The sequence below is a fragment of the Phyllobates terribilis genome, unplaced genomic scaffold, assembly GCF_046119375.1.
Source record: "Phyllobates terribilis strain yellow unplaced genomic scaffold, ASM4611937v1 Scaffold_2__4_contigs__length_985480577, whole genome shotgun sequence".
Taxonomy (NCBI): Eukaryota; Metazoa; Chordata; class Amphibia; order Anura; family Dendrobatidae; genus Phyllobates; species Phyllobates terribilis.
The window spans coordinates 163,201,634-163,215,897 of record NW_027362762.1 but is presented as its reverse complement, the minus strand read 5'-3'; the positions used below and the strand labels follow the sequence as shown (position 1 = coordinate 163,215,897).

General features: G+C 45.0%; 1 protein-coding gene across 1 annotated transcript in view; it reads right to left on the bottom strand.

Annotated features, from left to right (window-relative positions):
* Positions 1-13,514, bottom strand: part of ATF1 (activating transcription factor 1) — a 35,510-nt gene extending 21,996 nt beyond the window's left edge. The window contains exon 1 of the mRNA XM_073663210.1: positions 13,192-13,514. The gene's annotated coding sequence lies outside the window, so the exon portion shown is untranslated. The remainder of the gene's footprint in view (positions 1-13,191) is intronic.
* Positions 13,515-14,264: the final 750 nt, after the last annotated feature.

Here is a 14,264-nt window from a genome sequence, read left to right as displayed (position 1 = left end):
AACAGTAAACAGAAAAATGGGCATCTGAGGGTAGGTAGAAGCATAAATCGATATTTTAAACCATGTACAAAAACACAGTGACCAAAGTCAGCCTAAGGTAAAGATACATATGGAGACCATCATTTAAGTAAAGTGCAAAGTGCAACAAAGATGTCCCAAGTGGGTAAGTACTTAGACTACATAGAAAGGGGATCAGTAAGTGAATAAATAAGACAGCTGATACAAAGGTCAAAGGTACTGAAAAGTAGACATGAAAGTATCACATGAGCTACCTGAAGATCCCTCAGAGTCCACACAGGTCTGACGCGCGTTTCGCCGTAGGCTTTTACCAGGATACAGAAAGGGGGGTGAGGAGGGGGTATATATATAGGACAATTTTGGTCCATTTTATACCGACTCCACCAAAATGTGTACAGTCTAAGACTCCACAGCCCTGGGTAAAATGGACACTGACCAAACACTGATCCAAAAATGACAATTACCGGTAATTTGATTTTCTGGAACACAGGACAGCACCATACTAGAAAGAGGATCCGCCCCCAAGGACAGGAAACCTACAGATTTAAAAGGCGGAGCCTCTCTTCCCACTTGAGTGGTGTCCTGTCCTTGGAGGGAGACCTACAATCCCTGGGGATACCCTGGATTTTGGATACTCACTTCTCCCCCCGGTAGAGGGGATAGATCAGGTAATCCCCAATGCGGCAGGCTGAGCGCGTCATTTAATCTCCCCCCTCCTGTTCTGACACAAGAGGCTGAAGCGGTCGCAAGAGTTCCCAGCAGGTCGTCTGGAGGTGAAGGGGCGCCAACTGCATCGCAAACAGAGCGGCTTAGGGGGCGGACACATCCCCTTCCTTCCGGTCTGAGGGCCGCAGTAGGTTGCGCACACACAAACGCAGAGGGATGTGGCTGGCATATGATGTCACTTTCCGTCCCAGAGACGGGAATTTTGAAAATTGCACCTCATTATAAAAGGTGCTCTTCCCCTACCATTCTTGAACGCACCAGTGGTTTGACAGAATGGAGGAAGAGAACCAGGCCAGAAATCCGGAGGAAGAAGCAGCCCTTCCGTGCACGGTAGTTTCCTGCTACTGGGGTGGGTGAGTTAAATACCCCTTTTACCTTTAAACTAATGCTGTGTCCATTGAATACGTTTTATTGTAGGACAGGCCTAGAAAAGCGCTGAGTAAGACAAAGAATAAGGAATGTGCAGTTTGCAGAGCCAAATTGTTGCCTTCCTATAAGAAAAGGTTGTGCCAACTTTGCATAGAGAAGACAGTGGGAAGGAATCCTCGTCCCTTATGAATAACCTGAAGGCTATTGTAAAAACGGAGGTCAGGAATTCGCTTAAAGGACTAAAGAATAAGACCCCTTATGCTCCTGCCGAGAAGTTGGATACGAGCTCAGACGAGAACTTGGAAGATGGGGAATTAGAAGGGTTTTATTCGCATGTCTCATCTTCATCCTCATCAGAAGAAGATAACGAAGGCCGTCATTGTTTGCAAGCAGAGGACACAGACAAATTAGTCAAGGCGGTGAGGGCCACTGTGAAAATTGAGGACATTAAAGAGCCCAGAACCATTCAGGACGTGATGTTTGGGGGGGTTGGAGGTGACGAAACAGAAATGTTTCCCAGTTCATAAGAACGTTTTCGTTCCAAAAGGAGTTAAAAGAAAATACCCATTTGAAACAGATATTTCTGAGAGTTGGGAAAAGGCCCCAAAACTTGATGTGGCCATATCACATGTATCCCAAAAATTGACCCCTTAGATAAAAAGGCAGAAAGTTTCCTAAAAAGGGCCTGGGAGTTGGGGGCTGCAGCATTTAAGCCAAATATTGCTGCAACATGCACATCAAGATCACTGATTACATGGTTAGATCAGCTACACTCGCAGATACAGAAAAAATGCCCGCGGCATCAGATTTTAGCCAGTTTTCCAACCATTCAGAAGGCGGCTCATTTTCTAGCAGATGCCTCCGCAGACGCAGTGACATCACGGCCCGCTCGTGCGCTTTATCCAACTCTGCTCGCCAGGCTCTTTGGTTAAAGAACTGGACAGGAGATCTTCAGTCAAAAAGTAAATTATGTGGTATTAAATGCCAAGGAGAATTCCTTGTCGGACCAGTCCTAGATGAGATTCTGGAGAAGGCGAGAGATGCCAAGAAAGCAGAACAGGCCTTAGAGCAGGAAGTCCTGTCCTTGGTACAGAAGGGGTACTTACTCAGGTTCCAGAGCCAGAAAAAAGGAGAGGATTCTACAGTCCTCTTTTTTTTTTAACGGGAAAAACCAGATCGCTCCTTAAGAACTATCGAGAACCTGAAACAGTTGAATCGCTGTTTAAAAGTCAAGCATTTCAAAATCTACAACTTGTTCTCGGCAGAGCAGGTCTTGTTTACTCAGGGCGATGTGCTGCCGAGAATGATGATAGTTTGTGACTTTTTGCTCATTCATAGTGTAACCGGACGCCTGTTTAGATTACAAGATTATTGGGAAACGATCATTCCTTGGGAAAGTTCGTTCACGATAAATTGGAAGTGTAAATGAACTGTTAGACTAAAGCTATGTACCCACGATGCAGAAATGAAGCAGAAATTTTCCTAAGCATTTCTGCATCTCCTTGGCAGAAAAAACACATGCAGATTTTACATGTGTTTTTTTCTGTCAGGGAGAAGAGTTTTTTCAGCGTTTTTGCATGCATTTCCACATGCATTTTTTCAAGCGCTTTTCCAAGCGATTTGAGCATCACTTGGAAAAGGGCTTGACAAGTTGGTCACAAAATATAAATCCATGCAACTGGCATGGATTTATATTGTGTGACCAACTTATTCTGCTTTAAATGCTGCATCTACTGTATAGTAAAAAAAAAAAAAAAAAAAAAAGAATGAAAACGTAAAAAATAAAATAAAACATTATACTTACCTCTCCGGCGGCCCCCAGTCTCCTTCTCCGGTGGAGTCCTCTGTCCTCGGCGTCCCGCGGTGTTCTGACGTCAGTGGTTGCGCGACCTGTTAGCTGACTAAATGACATCAGCGCAGGTCCTTTCAGAACACCGCGGGACGCCAAGGACAGAGGAGACTGGGGGCCGCCTGAGAGGTAAGTATAATGTTTTTATTTTTTAAGTTTTCATTCTTTTTTTTTTTACTAATGGTACCTGGGTCTGGATGAGAGTCTCCTCTTCTCCAGACCCGGGTACCATCCGCGCATTGAACCACATAACATCTGCATGCATACATGTATACATGCAATGTTATGCGGTTCAATGCAAGTCAATGGCGGCGATTTCGTCGTGATTACGCACAAGAAATGGTTGTGCTGCGGATTTTTCCGCAATGACAATCCGCATTGGAAATTTGTGCACATGCGGATTATCATTGGGAAACATGGCAGACAACTTAACAAACGTTTTTAATGCGTTTTCGCGGCGGAAATGCAGCCGCGGAAATGCATTAAATCCGCATCGTGGGCACTCAGCCTTAGACTATTAGACAAAAAAAAATATGGTACAGAATCTAATGAATTGTCCAGTTATACAGAGAAGTCACTACAGTACAGGAACCTCCATGTGCCATCACAGCGCTGGGGTCTCATCTGAGGGGGCTGCATCTCAGAGGTGCAGCTGTGTATGTATGGATCCTTCATTCTAAGGCTGAATGCACACATCCTAGTGCTGTCCATTTATTTTTAGCACGGCACACACACCTACAGTTTCAATGATCCATACACACATCAATTAATCCATGAGACTCCGAGCTTGTCCTATTCTCATCCATTTTGCGAATCAGGCTCTGCCATTAAATTCTATGGGGATCGGTGAGACACAGATGAAAGGAGGAACTTCAGAGTTTCATCAGTTTTTAGCTGATACATTGCTAAGAGCCAACAGCTAAAAAAACTTTAGTCTACTTGCTTCAGATAAAAAAGAAACAGATGAGAAAATAAATGAAGCAACTATGACGACACCGGAGAAATAACTTGTTCCTTTTCTCTTGGATAGTCACAGGGTGAATGTAGCCTTAGATCAGTGATTGGGGGAGGAGACCAGGAAGTAATGGGGGATCCCAGCACTGCACCATCATCACCTGCACTGCCGAGAATTGCCCCCAGCTATATTACAATCAGCAGGGAGGAGACGCAGTGATACAATGTAGCAGTAATCAGGCAGCTCACAGACGTCCCCATATACCATATACGTGTCCCCATATACCATATATGTGACCGAAGTGCAGGAAAGACAATGCCCAGTGACACCAACTCCGCAACAGTGACCAGTGTGCAGGAACTCATTACCATTATATGCAGTGATTGCAGAGTGTTGACAAAATTATATGCGGTCATTGCATTGTAACACCACTATTGTATGCAGCGTGCAGTGAGCCGATACTATTATATTACATCCTCTCTCCTCCTGTACCAGTCGGTGAGTTGTTTTTGTTCAAATTATTGTACTTGTTGTTTGCTATGTATACCTCTCTCACATGTAAAGCGGCATGGAATAAATGATGCTATAATAATAATACAGTGAGCCGGTACTATTATGTGCAGTGATTGCAGTTTGCAGCACTATTATATTACTAGTATATGCAGCGATTGCAGTATTCCAGCACCATTATATGCAGTGATTGCAGTGTACCAGTACTATTATTTGCAGTGTGCCGGCACCATTATATGCAGTGACTGGAGTGTGCAGCACTATTATATGCAGTGTGCAGTACTATTATTTGCAGCACATGTATGCAGTACGCAGCACTATTATATGCAGTTTGCAATACTGTTATGCGCAGCGACTGCAGTGTGCAGTGCTGTTATGCGCAGCGACTGCAGTGTGCAGTGCTGTTATGCGCAGCGACTGCAGTGTGCAGTGCTGTTATGTGCAGTGAGCAGTACTATTATATGCAGTGCAGTTATATGCAGTGTGTAGTACAGTTATATGCAGTGTGCAGCACTAGTATGTGCCGTGATTGCAGTGTGCAGTACTGTTATATGCAGTGATTTCAGTGTAAAGTACTATTATATACAGTGTGCAGTACAGGTATATGCAGCACTATTATATGCAGTGAGCAGCACTATTATATGCAGTGATTGCAGTACAGTTATATGCAGTGTGCAGTACTGGTATATGCAGCACTATTTTATGCAGTGATTACAGTGTGCCCTACAGTTATATGCAGTGTGCAGTACTGGTATATTCAGCACTATTATATGCAGTGATTGCAGTGTACAGCACTATTAGGCTATGTGCCCACGTTGCAGAAATGAAGCAGAAAATTTCTGCATGTCCTCTCCCGGAAAAACGCATGTGTTTATCACGCGTTTTCGACATGCGGAATTGCCTTGCATTTTTTATTGCATTGCAAAGGCAATTCCGCTTGCGGAAACGCAAAATTAATTGACATGCTGCGGATTTTTGCGCGCATCAAAAACGCTGCGGAAAAATCCGCAGCATGTGCATAGAACTTGCGGAATCCCCTTGGGGACCATGGGGGGCGGATTACCTAGCGTTTCACAAGCGTTTACGCTGCGGAAATTCCGCAGCATATACGCTTGAAAAACGCTACGTGGGCACATACCCTTATATGCAGTGTGCAGTACAGTTATATGCAGTGATTGCAGTGAGCCGTACAGTTACATGCAGTGTACAGCACTATTATATGCAGTGATTGCAGTGCACAGCACTATTATATGCAGTGTGAAAAAAAATTGGACCGAACATCACCATACAAAGTCATAATAGGTGGTCAGGGTACTCCCTAGCAAACATTAAACCTACACAAAAATGGAGTATAAAACCCTCAAGGACAGTTATAAGCGTAAAAGATAATCTTTATTTATAGAAAAATTAAAATCACATATACCACACATAATAAAAGATCAAAACGGGGTAGGAAAGAGCACAATACAGTACCGGCAAGTATGGGTGGGTCACTATAGGGATGCTAGTACGTCAATCTAAACATTTGAAGTCGCACAGAGAGTAATATATTGTACATTGGAGACCAAAGTAACGGAGAGAAGGATCCAGACAATCATATTGATAAAGTGCATGTAATGAGAGTCTTACCCATAGGAACACAAGTCACCACCCAGCCAGACTGCAGCCCCGACGCGCGTTTCGCGTAGCTTCCTCGGGGGGCTGTGGCTGTGGGGAGGATAGGCACCATTAAATACCTTTGAGGCCATCGCTGATGATTACGGCGCATGCGGGGTGACATACGTCCCGCCGCACCGCGTCACATCCGGCCAGTTTCCCGGGGGGATCGTGGGCAGCGACGCACACACTGACGTCACTACCCAGAATCCCCGCGTACGGAAGCCCGACAGGACGCGGCCGAGCAGGGACGGCACCGCGCATGCGCGACTCAGCAGTGGCCATGACAGGTCAGGGCAACTAAGAAGGCAATAGTGTCAGTGAGGGAAACGGAATAGAGGATAAATGGGTATAAAAAAACCCTGTCGATGGTCATAAATAACAGAATGGCAAGAATACATCTACTATATATAACTCATCACCATAATACACAAGGGGACATGTATAGTATCTATGTAAATATAATGAATAGATGTCCGTCATGTCCATGGCGATGATCTGTGGTACTAGGTATTCATATGGATTATTGTTGCCATTCTTGAAGGCATACGTTCCGCAATGTCCCACACATGATTGAACAGTATAATCAATGGTGCACAAGTACATAAACTATAACAAAGAAGAAAAAGAAAAAGTTATTGAAATAATACGACAAAATATTAAAAACCACAATAAAAAACAAGGGAAAAATGAGCCTACAAGAATGAAGAGAAACTATTATATTCATTAAGGCCACCAGGGGTCACAGTGTCCAAGGTTGCAATCCAACGACACTCCAGTCGCGCCAAAGTGCGTTTGGGATCCCCTCCCCTGGTCCCCAAATGTACCATATCGATGCCTATAAATCTGAGGAGTGAGGGATCGCAATTATGGCGCAACCTGAAGTGCCGCGGGACGGACTTTAAAACCGACACGTTCAAAGCATCTCGAGCTGCGGCTATGTCCCTGACGTGTTCCCTGACACGAACACGAAATTCACGGGACGCAAGTCCCACATAATTTAAATTACAAGGGCAAGTAGCCAAGTAAACAATGTATGTAGAGCTACAGGAGATACGATGTGTGATCTTATATTCTCTGCCAGAATTGACAGAGAAAGACTTTGTACGGACTATATTTCTACAGGCCATGCAGGAACCACAAGGGTAACATCCCCACCTAGATTGGATCACCCCAAAAGGGGTCGGGGAAGGGGCAATGTAGTGGCTCCTAACCAGTGAATCTTTAACACTCCTCCCCCTTCGGGCTGTCATCAGTGGTCTATTGGGCAAGATTTTATTGAGTATTGGTTCGGTTTTGAGGATAGACCAATGTTTATTAAGAATCCCTCGGATAGCCTGCCAGTGGCTGTTGTACGTCGATATAAACCTAATCGGAGGGTCCCCATCAGGTGGTTTAATAGTGGTGGTCAAAAGAAGGTCCCGTGGGGTCCCCTTAGCCCGTCTGTAGCCTCTTTTAATGCTCCGTGCGCTGCAACCACGTTCATGGAATCTTTGGTGGAGGTCCCGAGACTGAGCCTCAAATGCCGCATCCGTAGAACAAATGCGTTTAGTCCTAAGATACTGTCCAACAGGGATGGCCCGAATGGTGGCAGGTGTGTGGGCTGATGTTGCATGAAGTAATGCATTGACTGATGTTTTTTTGCGAAAAACATCTGTCTGCAGCGAGCCATCCTGTTGGACAGTAATACTAATGTCCAAAAAATCAATACCAATGGAATTCCAACTATACGTTTAATTAATTAACGTATAGTTGGAATTCCATTGGTATTGATTTTTTGGACATTAGTATTACTGTCCAACAGGATGGCTCGCTGCAGACAGATGTTTTTCGCAAAAAAACATCAGTCAATGCATTACTTCATGCAACATCAGCCCACACACCTGCCACCATTCGGGCCATCCCTGTTGGACAGTATCTTAGGACTAAACGCATTTGTTCTACGGATGCGGCATTTGAGGCTCAGTCTCGGGACCTCCACCAAAGATTCCATGAACGTGGTTACAGCGCACGGAGCATTAAAAGAGGCTACAGACGGGCTAAGGGGACCCCACGGGACCTTCTTTTGACCACCACTATTAAACCACCTGATGGGGACCCTCCGATTAGGTTTATATCGACGTACAACAGCCACTGGCAGGCTATCCGAGGGATTCTTAATAAACATTGGTCTATCCTCAAAACCGAACCAATACTCAATAAAATCTTGCCCAATAGACCACTGATGACAGCCCGAAGGGGGAGGAGTGTTAAAGATTCACTGGTTAGGAGCCACTACATTGCCCCTTCCCCGACCCCTTTTGGGGTGATCCAATCTAGGTGGGGATGTTACCCTTGTGGTTCCTGCATGGCCTGTAGAAATATAGTCCGTACAAAGTCTTTCTCTGTCAATTCTGGCAGAGAATATAAGATCACACATCGTATCTCCTGTAGCTCTACATACATTGTTTACTTGGCTACTTGCCCTTGTAATTTAAATTATGTGGGACTTACGTCCCGTGAATTTCGTGTTCGTGTCAGGGAACACGTCAGGGACATAGCCGCAGCTCGAGATGCTTTGGACGTGTCGGTTTTAAAGTCCGTCCCGCGGCAATTCAGGTTGCGCCATAATTGCGATCCCTCACTCCTCAGATTTATAGGCATCGATATGGTACATTTGGGGACCAGGGGAGGGGATCCCAAACGCACTTTGGCGCGACTGGAGTGTCGTTGGATTGCAACCTTGGACACTGTGACCCCTGGTGGCCTTAATGAATATAATAGTTTCTCTACATTCTTGTAGACTCATTTTTCCCTTGTTTTTTATTGTGGTTTTTAATATTTTGTCGTATTATTTCAATAACTTTTTCTTTTTCTTCTTTGTTATAGTTTATGTACTTGTGCACCATTGATTATACTGTTCAATCATGTGTGGGACATTGCGGAACGTATGCCTTCGAGAATGGCAACAATAATCCATATGAATACCTAGTACCACAGATCATCGCCATGGACATGACGGACATCTATTCATTATATTTACATAGATACTATACCTTGTATATATATGTCCCCTTGTGTATTATGGTGATGAGTTATATATAGTAGATGTATTCTTGCCATTCTGTTATTTATGACCATCGACAGGGTTTTTTTATACCCATTTATCCTCTATTCCGTTTCCCTCACTGACACTATTGCCTTCTTAGTTGCCCTGACCTGTCATGGCCACTGCTGAGTCGCGCATGCGCGGTGCCGTCCCTGCTCGGCCGCGTCCTGTCGGGCTTCCGTACGCGGGGATTCTGGGTAGTGACGTCAGTGTGTGCGTCGCTGCCCACGATCCCCCTGGGAAACTGGCCGGATGTGACGCGGTGCGGCGGGACGTATGTCACCCCGCATGCGCCGTAATCATCAGCGATAGCCTCAAAAGGTATTTAATGGTGCCTATCCTCCCCACAGCCACAGCCCCCCAAGGAAGCTACGCGAAACGCGCGTCGGGGCTGCAGTCTGGCTGGGTGGTGACTTGTGTCCCTATGGGTAAGACTCTCATTACATGCACTTTATCAATATGATTGTCTGGATCCTTCTCTCCGTTACTTTGGTCTCCAATGTACAATATATTACTCTCCGTGCGACTTCAAATGTTTAGATTGACGTACTAGCATCCCTATAGGGACCCACCCATACTTGCCGGTACTGTATTGTGCTCTTTCCTACCCCGTTTTGATCTTTTATTATGTGTGGCATATATTATATGCAGTGTGCAGTACAGTTATATGCAGTGTGCAGTAGTTATATGCAGTGATTGCAGCGTGCCGTACAGTTACATGCAGTGTACAGCACTATTATATGCAGTGATTGCAGTGCACAGCACTATTATATGCAGTGTGCAGTAGTTATATGCAGTGTGCAGTAGTTATATGCAGTGATTGCAGTGCACAGCACTATTATATGCAGTGTGCAGTACACAGCACTATTATATGCAGTGTGCAGTAGTTATATGCAGTGATTGCAGTGCACAGCACTATTATATGCAGTGTGCAGTACAGTTATATGCAGTGTACAGTAGTTATGTGCAGTGATTGCAGTGCACAGCACTATTATATGAAGTGTGCAGTAGTTATATGCAGTGATTGCAGTGCACAGCACTATTATATGCAGTGTGCAGTAGTTATGTGCAGTGTGCAGTACAGTTATATGCAGTGATTGCAGTGCACAGCACTATTATATGCAGTGTGCAGTACAGTTATATGCAGTGATTGCAGTGTGCCGTAGTTACATGCAGTGTACAGCACTATTATATGCAGTGATTGCAGTGCACAGCACTATTATATGCAGTGTGCAGTACAGTTATATGCAGTGATTGCAGTGCACAGCACTATTATATGCAGTGTGCAGTAGTTATATGCAGTGTGCAGTAGTTATATGCAGTGATTGCAGTGCACAGCACTATTATATGCAGTGTGCAGTAGTTATATGCAGTGTGCCGTACAGTTATATGCAGTGATTGCAGTGCACAGCACTATTATATGCAGTGTGCAGTACAGTTATATGCAGTGATTGCAGTGCACAGCACTATTATATGCAGTGTGCAGTAGTTATATGCAGTGATTGCAGTGCACAGCACTATTATATGCAGTGTGCAGTACAGTTATATGCAGTGTACAGCACTATTATATGCAGTGATTGCAGTGCACAGCACTATTATATGCAGTGTGCAGTACAGTTATATGCAGTGTACAGCACTATTATATGCAGTGATTGCAGTGCACAGCACAATTATATGCAGTGTGCAGTACAGTTATATGCAGTGCGCAGCACTATTATATGCAGTGATTGCAGTGCACAGCACTATTATATGCAGTGTGCGCAGTACAGTTATATGCAGTGTGCCGTACAGTTACATGCAGTGTACAGCACTATTATATGCAGTGATTGCAGTGTGCAGCACTATTATATGCAGTGTGCAGTACAGTTATATGCAGTGTGCAGTACTATTATATGCAGTGATTGCAGTGCACAGCACTATTATATGCAGTGAGCAGAACAGTTATATGCAGTGATTGCAGTGCACAGCACTATTATATGCAGTGTGCAGTACAGTTATATGCAGGGATTGCAGTGCACAGCACTATTATATGCAGTGTGCAGTAGTTATATACCGTGAGGGGTACAGTTATATGCAGTGATTGCAATGTTGTACAGTTATATGCAGGGATTGCAGTGCCGTACAGTTATATGCAGTGTGCCGTACAGTTATATGCAGGGATTGCAGTGCACAGCACTATTATATGCAGTGTGCCGTACAGTTATATGCAGTGATTGCAGTGCCGTACAGTTATATGCAGTGATTGCAATGTCGTACAGTTATATGCAGGGATTGCAGTGCACAGCACTATTATATGTAGTGTGCAGTAGTTATATGTAGTGTGCAGTACAGTTATATGCAGTAAACCGTAGTTATATGCAGTGATTGCAGTGCACAGCACTATTATATGCAGTGTGCAGTAGTTATATGCCGTGAGCCGTAGTTATATGCAGTGATTGCAGTGCCATACAGTTATATGCAGTGTGCAGCACTATTATATGCAGTGAGCAGCACTATTATATGCAGTGATTGCAGTGCACAGCACTATTATATGCAGTGTGCAGTACAGTTATATGCAGTGCACAGCACTGTTATATGCAGTGTGCAGTAGTTATATGCCGTGAGCCGTACAGTTATATGCAGTGATTGCAATGTCGTACAGTTATATGCAGGGATTGCAGTGCACAGCACTATTATATGCAGTGTGCCGTACAGTTATATGCAGTGAGCAGTAGTTATATGCAGTGATTGCAGTGCCGTACAGTTATATGCAGTGCACAGCACTATTATATGCAGTAGTTATATGCAGTGAGCCGTACAGTTATATGCAGTGATTAGCACTATTATATGCAGTGTGCAGTAGTTATATGCAGTGATTGCAGTGTCGTACAGTTATATGCAGTGCACAGCACTATTATATGCAGTAGTTATATGCAGTGAGCCGTACAGTTATATGCAGTGATTAGCACTATTATATGCAGTGTGCAGTACAGTTATATGCAGTGATTGCAGTGCCGTACAGTTATATGCAGTGCACAGCACTATTATATGCAGTGTGCAGTAGTTATATGCAGTGATTAGCACTATTATATGCAGTGTGCAGTAGTTATATGCAGTGATTAGCACTATTATATGCAGTGTGCAGTAGTTATATGCAGTGATTAGCACTATTATATGCAGTGTGCAGTACAGTTATATGCAGTGATTGCAGTGCCGTACAGTTATATGCAGTGCACAGCACTATTATATGCAGTGTGCAGTAGTTATATGCAGTGATTAGCACTATTATATGCAGTGTGCAGTACAGTTATATGCAGTGATTGCAGTGTCGTACAGTTATATGCAGTGCACAGCACTATTATATGCAGTAGTTATATGCAGTGAGCCGTACAGTTATATGCAGTGATTAGCACTATTATATGCAGTGTGCAGTACAGTTATATGCAGTGATTGCAGTGCCGTACAGTTATATGCAGTGCACAGCACTATTATATGCAGTAGTTATATGCAGTGAGCCGTACAGTTATATGCAGTGATTAGCACTATTATATGCAGTGTGCAGTAGTTATATGCAGTGATTAGCACTATTATATGCAGTGTGCAGTACAGTTATATGCAGTGATTGCAGTGCCGTACAGTTATATGCAGTGCACAGCACTATTATATGCAGTGTGCAGTAGTTATATGCAGTGATTAGCACTATTATATGCAGTGTGCAGTAGTTATATGCAGTGATTAGCACTATTATATGCAGTGTGCAGTAGTTATATGCAGTGATTAGCACTATTATATGCAGTGTGCAGTACAGTTATATGCAGTGATTGCAGTGTCGTACAGTTATATGCAGTGTGCCCGCCACCAGAGGCTCGGTACATCAGCAGGACACCTGTGATCGCACGCTACCAGCCCCGCACACGGCAGAAGCTGCCTGTAGTGCACAGAGCGGGGGTGTCCCTGATGTAGCTCCCGGGCCTCCCCGTGGCTCCCGGCCAGGTGATCTCGCCCCGCTCTCCGCTCAGGCGGCTGTTTTGCTTTAATTACCTGCGTCCTCTGAACTCACAGCTCAGGGATCCGCTCCAGCCAATCACCGGGGTGAACGTCTCGGGTCCCCAGGGGAGCCGCCTCCTCTCCGGATCCCGTCACAGGAAGAACCTCACAAAGTCGCAGACAAGGAACCGTAAAACTGCCAAACCCAGCGGGGCCGAGTCCAGGCGGGACACAGCGCCCTCATCCGCGCAGGGGGTGCACCTTGTACGACGTCCGGTAGGCCTTCACTTGACGTCAGCGTAGCCCGTGACGTCACTACCATGGTGACGTGCTGCTCGAGAAAGGCGGGAGGTAATTCCTCTTCCGCTTGGGAGCCTGGATGAACAACCCGTAGAGGGGGTGGAGGGGACGCTCACTGCATTCCGTGCTACTGTACGCAGACCTGGATTCCCCTTCATATTTGTAACATTGGTACGTCCCCAGGTATGGCGCACAGTCAGTGGTGATCTCATTGTTCTGCAGGGAGGGGGAGCTGCAGCCACACACAGACGGGATTATGGCTCTGCCCCTTCCAGTCAGGCTGACATCACATTACGTGACACACAGTCATTGTGACTGCAGCGGCCTGTGCTCCCAGCATGCAATATGTCAGCCATTATATGTCCTGTGTACGGGAAGCTATGTGATATCAGCCATTATATACCCTGTGTACAGGAGGCTATGTGATATCAGCCATTATATGTCCTGTGTACGGGAGGCTGTGTGATATCGGCCATTATATACCCTGTGTACAGGAGGCTATGTGATATCGGCCATTATATGTCCTGTGTACAGGAGGCTATGTGATATCGGCCATTATATGTCCTGTGTACGGGAGGCTGTGTGATATCAGCCATTATATGTCCTGTGTACAGGAGGCTATGTGATATCAGCCATTATATGTCCTGTGTACAGGAGGCTATGTGATATCAGCCATTATATGTCCTGTGTACAGGAGGCTATGTGATATCGGCCATTATATGTCCTGTGTACAGGAGGCTATGTGATATCGGCCATTATATGCCCTGTGTCCGGGAGGCTATGTGATATCGGCCATTATATGTCCTGTGTCCGGGAGGCTATGTGAT